Source organism: Microchirus variegatus (genome assembly GCF_963457635.1).
Source record: "Microchirus variegatus genome assembly, chromosome: 10".
Taxonomy (NCBI): domain Eukaryota; kingdom Metazoa; phylum Chordata; class Actinopteri; order Pleuronectiformes; family Soleidae; genus Microchirus; species Microchirus variegatus.
In genome coordinates this window covers 22519938-22528800 of record NC_139811.1, presented here as the reverse complement: position 1 = coordinate 22528800, position 8863 = coordinate 22519938, and positions in this window count along the sequence as shown.

Below are 8863 nucleotides of genomic sequence, written 5' to 3'. Positions count from 1 at the left end.
AGCTGTCGTTGATGTTAAAGCGGACCTAGACCGGAAGTTCCAATTAACGCTGTTTTTTAGTGTGTATCTGCGTCATTACCTAGTTTACGAAGCCCTGAAGGTTCAAAACAAACAGTTCAGCCACTGCTGAGAATGATGTGTTTTATTGTAATCTCGGGCTCAGCGAGATCTCTGAAAAAACCCGGTCCGGTTACGTAAACACTGGTTCTACGGAGCAGCAGATCGTCCTGGTCCGGGCACTAGTCCGGGCACATCCGGTTGCGTACATTGAACCGCAGGAGAAGAATAATGTCCGTTGTGGAGGTGTTTCACGAGCGACAGTGTCTTCTGACTCTGGGTCTGACTCCGGGGCAAAGTCATAAAAGGGACTGCGGCGGGGAGTCGTGAAGAAGCTATTTTTAAACAATGTTAAAACAGGGGGGAGCTGCGCTTCTGAGAGCGGGTGTGCTGAATATGTCACTTCCGGGTACTGGCCAATCACAACACTCTTCTGGGGGGGGTGAGATTTATGTCTGAAATATCGCGGCTGGGGAACAGCGTCAGAAAAGAGGATTTCTATCGGCTCGTTTACAGCAACTAAGGGCTTCAGCCAACCACTAAGCATGAGTGAAAGAAAGGTTTTTGTGTTATCATTTATATTCTCTGAAAAATGGGTAAAAAATAATAAAATAAATTAAACTGCTAATTTCGCATTTTCACTGGACCTGACCTCTGTGCAAGTTTTTTTTGCAAAAAGTTTTAACCCACTCAAAAATAACCGCAACGAAACAGAATAATAATCAGGCCCTAATAACAGAATCATAACATCAAAATACAAATCAAAATAACATGTAATTAAAACTATAGAAAAGCTTATATGTTGAATTTAATGTTGTGATACATATAACCGCATGCATTATTATTACAAAAAAAATTGTTGAGCCATAACAAACATTTGCTTTTCTGAGTTTTATTCAAACATTTTAAGTGTTTTTAAAGCCATTGTGTAATGAGCAGTTTTTTTTTCTTCTCTTATAAAAGGCTGCTCAGCCCTGAGTGACTACTTGATTACTCTGCACACAAAATCTGCTGCAACCTCTGTTATTACTCTTGTGTAACCCCATGTATTTACGCGCACTGACGGAGAATTAGACTGGATTGTTTCCTCCAAAAAGTCTTAAACTAAGGCTGATGAAACCCAACAGTGAAAGATGACCTCCGCTGAGGCTGCCAGGATGAAATGATGATAATATTAATTTTGCAGGTCAGTCCGTCCTTGTCATTTGTTGCCTTCACAGACTATGTGAGACTCTCACGTACACACAGCGTGAGACTCTTCTTTGCATTTTCCGCCACACCACCTCACGTTTTTCACATTAGAAATTAATGACAAATCAAGTGATATTATCACAACCTATTTTTTCTGAAGGTCTCTTCACAGGAAGGAGTTTTAGGATTTTATCTGCCGTGGGCAATAACAGCTCTCATTTCATCCCAGCATGTTTTTATTGTGTTTTATGTACAGGTTATAATAGTTTCGGTCTCTTGTGGTTTATTTTTGTGTTTACAATTTTTGACAAAGGACTTTCTCAATAACAGAAAAACAGTCTTGGTGGAAATAATTCTGCCGTTGTCGTAGTTAAACACCACAGGCTCATGAGGAGTTCTGTTTTCTACAGAAGGAGCAGGAGCACACATCACTCCATCATAATCAGAGCAATCATTTCAAACATGATGTGTGACTGCTAATTATTCTTTCCACTTAGCCAATTCCTGCCCCTGCAATTCCTGTTTATTGTCTAAGACAAGTATTCCTCGTAGTTCCTCGTACTTCCTCAAGAAGTTCTCTCTGTGTGACAATACTTCCTGTTCTTTTATTTAAAGGTCCCGAGGTCTGTCTGCTCCCAAGGCTCAGTGTACATCCTGCTTATTATGGAAGGCCTGATTTATTATTCATACAAAAGCTCCTCTGTGACACTGTGGCCATTGTATGTGATGCATCCGTGTACATGCATTATATTCATAATTAATCCGTATTGTGTGGTTACGATGTCATGCATAATACAATGAATATTAATACTTTGAAGCGAGTGATGTGACCTGGACTAAACCCCCCAGATATCAATGTTACCTGTTGTGAACATTTTTTTTTTAATCAAACGTTCTAATTAAATAAAAAATAGCTTGGCACCTTCTTGTGTGTGTGTGTGTTTGTGTGTGTGTATGTGTGTGTTAGCAAGTCAAGGTCTTCATTTATCCAGTGAAATATGTCACATTCAACTTGAGCCATATCTTGATTTCCCATCATTTCTCATTTCTGTTTTTTAAGTGAACAACTACTGATTGTCATGTAGTGATCCTGACCACTTGTGATGGGATTGGCAGTTCATTTGAGCATACTGAATCACTTGAATCAGTTCATTATAATGATTCGTTCAAAAGATTCGTTCACCGAATCGTTCAGTGCTTAGCAGGAGCCCAGTGCCCTGCTACGTGACTCACGTCCTCCCTGAGTGCAGTACGTTCGCGCCGCGGGTCATTGAGAGAGTGACATCGCGAACGAGATTCATGTCCTCAGAGTGAGTGTCAGTTCGTTCGCGAGATTCACGTCCACTATCACAGTTCAGTTCTCTATGTGTCAGTTCGTTCGCAAGATTCACGTCCACTGCCACACTTCAGTTCTCTCTGTCTCAGGTCGTCCGTTCGCGAATCATGAGTGAGTCAGTGACCGACTGCGCGAACGAATCACAGCAGCACGGCAGACGCAGTTCTTCTTACTAGTCACTCCCCCCGCTCGGGCGAAAGTTGGCTGACGTTGTTTGCCAAAGATTCACGAGTGAGTGACGGCGTCGGCGAACGGCTTCGCGAGTGATTCATAGAACGCGGCAGTTCCACTCCCGGCCGCCGCGATCGCTCCTGAGCTCAACTGAACTAAGAAAGGAACCAATCAGTTCATGAACTGATCCCAGTCAGTTCATTCACTCATGACTGACACAACACTACTGACCACATGTGACACAATCATTACATCAAAACTTTCATTTCTTTTCAATTCTTTGCACCAAAAATATACAAATATTTGGCTGTACAAACAAGCACTTACCAGGAGCCCCGTCATCAGAGAGGATCCTGGGTAATAGCTGAGTACTGGAGGGAGGGGATCGTCCCCTGGTGGCTGACTACAGTACAGACCATAAACCAAACGTAACAGGTAAAGGCCCTGTGCCATTTCTCATTTTTACTCCTATCCATTAGAACTAAAGTCATATGGGTAAGTGGTTGAAATATGATGCCCACAGAATGTGACAACCCTCGAAGAACATGATACATCATCGGTAACAGTCACATTAGTTTGTTTGGAGTCTGGTGTTCACCTGAAGCAAAATCTCTACTTCAACAAGAATTATGACTCCCGAGGGCAAGGTGTACATGGACCATGCTACATTGCCAACTCCCTTCTTAGCTATGTACACTTTATTGGAGGTTCCCCATAACAGTTGAAGGACAATTGGGGATTCCAACTTTGGAACACACTACACTTAGATAAGAAGACTTATAGGCTGAATCCCAATTCCACTCCTTCCCCCTTCCCCTTCCTGCTACCCCTTTGTCGGAGTTCCCCTTTGCCCTGTGGGGTGGAATTGGGATTCAGCCTTATTTACCTATATCTTTTTACTCGAGCCTTCAACTACAGCTCCTTTTTATTCCACCCTGCATTGTGTTCTATTTTCATTTTGACTTTATTTCAAAGTTAAAACATGATTTCAACCCTTTAACGCCGAGCGTATCACTGATGATATCAGAAAACTTCCAATGGTTTGTGAAAGCTGAGAAGTTGCATACCAAACCAACATGGTTATTATGGTAGTTTTACCTGCACTGTTGCAGGAAGCCGGCGAAACAGCGTTTTTGTCACCAGAGAGGAGAGAATTAGAAATATGCCTGTGCATAATTTCCATTTTTCGATTTATCAATGTATTTCAAATATGTTTGATACTGTTCAAATTTCAAATTTAACATCTGCAGTGTGTTTTCTAAATAGAAGTTTCTATTTTTCTTCATGTTATATTGTTAATGCACTATTTTAACATCCAGCAAATGTTTAATAACTTCCAGATATTGAACGTTATTCTGGAAAAAATGCACTTAGAGGATTTTCTGGCCATTTTGTGAATAAAATAAGTCAAAAAAAAGTCCAGACGAAAATTTTGAGGCTTAGGTATTAAAGGGTTAACCTCTTTTTCCTATTTTGTTCCACCCTGTGTTGTATTTTAACATTTCATTTGCATCTTTTATTTTACTTCAAAGTTAAAACAGGGTTTTTACTCAAGACTTTTCCTTTTCATTTCACCCTGTGTTGTGTTTTATTGTTGTATTTGCATCTTCTTTAATTTAAAATGTTATTTTCCTTTTATTGTGAAGCACTTTGAGGTGCAAAAAGGTGCTATACGAATAAAGTTTATTGTTATTATTTTTACTACATGATGAATTCTGTCAGTTTCACACATTTTTAGTTTACACAGTTTACATTTCTGATCATTTATCTTTTGATTTGTTATCCAATGCTATACATAAAGCTGTCCAAAAAATATTATTATTATGATTGTTGTTGTTATTAGTACTATTATTAATAATACATACTATATTCGTCAATAATGGAATGAATGAATGGAAATAAATACAAATAAAAGAAATGCAATCATTTATATTTATACTTCTGATACACAGTCATAGCCATTTTTCAACCAGAATTGTGATTTATGTGTACTGAGATGATGTGTTTTAATGTAAACACACAATGACTGAGGGGAAATATGATGAGACTCTTTTTGTTTGTTTGTCTGACTGGATAAATGTTCAATAACTATTGTCACTCTGCTCCAGCTGTGTTGACAACACACTGCTGGACTTCAGAACATCGATACATTTCACAGCAGTTTCAAATGTCTGATCCGATTCCACTGGTGTTGCTGGTGCTGCATCCTGGACACAGTGGACTCATTTATCTGTGCATGGAGAGACGTCATTCTTATTTCTGAACCACCAACCTCTTATGCTGCTCTTTATCTGCTTCCATCCATCACTATAACTGACAATCACTGTCAGTGCAGAATCTTAACAATCCCTGGTAGATTTGTGACACTGTTGTTTCAGCTCCATATGGAAGGAAAGCTGTCCACTTTGACGCAGAAGCACCGGATCAGTAATGAAGTCAGCTCAGACTTAGAGTCACGGCACGAACACATCTCATGTCTGAATGGGGGTGGATTTTTCTCTTTCAGTGAAAAGCACTTGTCAAAGTAATTGTCCCGCTCTATTCCTTTGCTGCTGCGATAACATGTCGTTCCTGAGCTGAGTACACTGACCAAAAACTTTAGATCTTAAAGGTTCAGGGTGTCAAGTGTAAAATCATGATCACATTTCGAATCTTGTCTTTGCAGCAAAAAGACCCGCCCTTTGACCCGGTCGGAACAAGGGTCTTTCTGCATGGACTTGTGTGTGCGTGGGTATTCTCTGGGGTCTCCGGTTTCCTCCCACGGTCCACTAACATGCAGATTTGGGGATTAGGCAAATTGGACACACTGAATTGACCGTCGGTGTGAGAGTGGATTGTTGTTTCTCTATGTCGACCCTGTGATGGACTTGTATTCAGCTGGGATTGGCACCAGGATAAAGCGGTAGAAGATGAAGATGTTGTTTTTCCATTACCCCAGAATGAGCCTTTAATATTTATATCAGGAGCCGGGTTAGCCCTACGGAGGCCTTCATTTTGGACCACCATGTTTTCACAGTAGCCCACAATAGAAAAACCTTTTGAGAGATATTCAGCTGTAACATTCAACTTTTAATCTTGATTAATTTTACATACTCTACATACTCTTAAAGGTTGCTTTCGGTTGTGACTGTAGGAAAACAAACATGATGACTCTCATTGTTTTTACATCTTGTGGCAGAATTTGCTCCATAATCTGGAATCAGCATGGGAATCCAGTCAATTATTATGTTGCTGGTGCTAAAAATACAACTGGAGATCACGTGGCTGTTTAGCAAACAGAGAGGGCATCGATTGAAGTCGGGACTGCAACAAGCCCATGAGAGTAGATCCGAATGAAGTGAGTTAATCAAAGGAACAAGTTGCAGACAGGTTGTCCATATTATTGATGTTCCATAAACAAGAGGCATATATTTTATCTTTTGACAAGCTTCCTAGTTACTGAACAATTTCAAATCTGAACATTTTTACGGCTGAACTTAATGCAGTGCTGGTGGTACTTAGTGACTGAAGACTTTGAATGCTGTCAGTTATTTTAAAAACTTCAGCTGTCTGAGGTTGAACAACAACACCTTAAGTCACACGCTCAAAAGGATAGGATTGGATAAAATCCTTAGCAAGTTCTCCATTTACACAGCCAGTTTACAGCCTTACTCATTTTGGGCAGAAAATGGCATTTTAGCTATATTTATATTAGCTTTATCAAAGAACTATCCATACTATTTCCCACAATAAAACGTAACTGCTTGCAGTTCCCCCATGGCCCACCGGGGAGACACGGCCCACATTTTGGGAATCGCTATCCGTTTTTAGAGGGATTATGAGTGTTGTTGTTTCATATGTTTGCCTCATTATGAAACTATGCCTCTTGGGTGTTCTGGTCGCAAATTGACAGCTCGGAGCCCGTCTGTCGTTTCTCACCTGGCATTAAAATGCGTCTTCACATGAGCGTCTCGAGTGACCACTTGCTATTGGCTCTGACCTCTCTGAGGTGGAACAGATCAATACACACCACACGCAGGCTTTTAAATTAGATTTTAATCAAGTGCGAAATTGACAAAAATTAAATAATAAAATCAATATGGAAAAGGTTGGAAAAAAATCTACATATGGGGAATATTGAGATGTGTTAAACATATTCAGCTGAGTAAATATTGTGTCCCACTCTCACATCACCTTTGAATGTACAGCAGGGGTGTGAAACTTGATTAATATCAAATTAAAGGGATACTTCACCGATTTGAATGTGGCTTTGTATTGCTAGAATAGCAGTAGTATTTTTTAGAAAATGTGCTTCCCTCCCTCAGTTTTTCCCTGACTTGTATAACATATGTGTTCCCTTATCCAAATGTGCCCTACTTGTGAGTCAAATGACGCGTTTTGCATCACAGTAGGGCACATTTTGAAAATTTAAAACAGATTTTTTTTACAACTCAGTGATTAATTGATTCATTTTGCATCATAAAGGTTTATATTGTCAATATAACAAACACTTTTATTTTGAAATTCTGTGAAATTGACCGGCCCCCTACTGACCAAACTAGACAATGAGTGACCCAAAGGTCATCTGAGGTTGAGACCCCTGATGTGCAGTAAATCTGAGACCTTACATACACAGTGCTTCATTATTTTGGGGTTTTTCACTAATTCCTTATAGTTGCATTACTGTTATATTCAAATGGGGACGACCTTTTACCACCAATACATGGAATTATCAGGGAAATAATCCCACAAATTCTGAAACGAAGACACACCAGTCTTGGTTTTTCAGGTGAGTTGTGCATTTCAGTTCTCTCCAACAATAGGTTTGTGGACAGTTTCACTCTGTTTAAGGAATTGTTTCTTTTCTTTTCATCAGATGTGAGAAATTGCGGCTGGAATGAGGAAGCCATAGTCCTGCGAGAGCCACAGCCTCAATTTATGTTACATTGTTGAAAAGTCAACTAAAGACCTGCTCAATCCCTCATTCAAGACGTGAAGAAACTGTTTCCAAGCAGCGGCTGTGCTTTCTTGGAAAGCTGCGAGCACTGGCTCGCTGTGTGTGTTGATGAAACACTGCAGCCTGGACCACTGATAGTAAACATAACAAAAAAGATTTGCTTGATTAATTCGAAGCTTTATTACTGGAGAATGAAAGTATATGGGGCTTGCAGTCATGGTGATAACACCAAATGCTCCTCTGCTGTGTGCAGAAATGGGACATTTCAGTCTGGAATGCCACACTTTCATCACATTTACTTCAGGAAGCCACAGTCAATAATGGCAGTAAAATACAAATGAGAAACAAAAAGTAAAACAGTGAAAATGTGCTGCAGGAAATGTCAGCTGGCAGGTCGGCCTTTTAATCCACATTTCTGTGGCTTGTGTGTAGGTGTTGAAGCTAATTAATATTAAATAAAAATGGAATTTTACATAAATGACTTCAGAGAATGAGAGGAGACACTGAATTGAGTTGCGACAACATTAAAGACGTGACTGCTCATGTGTGGCGGTGGCCCCTCGCTGGGTCATTTCCTCTTCCTCGCTTCCTCCAACAACAGCTTTCTCTGCTGCTTTTTCATCAGCTTTGTCACGATGAACGTCTAAATGAACGGTAACGATGCCTTGATCTTATAGCTGGTACCTGGCTAGGGTCTGTGTAGTGCTGTGAAGCAATTTGCGTTTCTCGCGAGACCTCCTGATTCCGGAGACTCATATTTGTTGCATCTGTGAGGACTTGAGACTTGTTTGACCATCCATCCATCCATCCATTTTCTACCCCTTTTTCCTCCACATGAGGGTAGTCGGAGGTGCTGTGCCATTCTCTGCTGACATAGGGCAATAGGCAGGGTACACCCTGGACAGATCGGCAGTCCATCACAGGACAACCATCCACTCACAGTCTCACACCCACCAACGGTCAATTTAGAGCAGGGGTGTCAAACTCATTTTCACTGAGGGCCGCATCAGCATAATGGTTACCCTCAAAGGGCCAGATGTAACTTGTCATACAGAATAAATGTCACTAAATATTAAGTAAAATAAAGGTAACTACTCCGTAAAATATTGCGAAATAACTTTCTGCATTTATTACTTATTCAATTTCACTCGTCGCATGATGCATATACAATG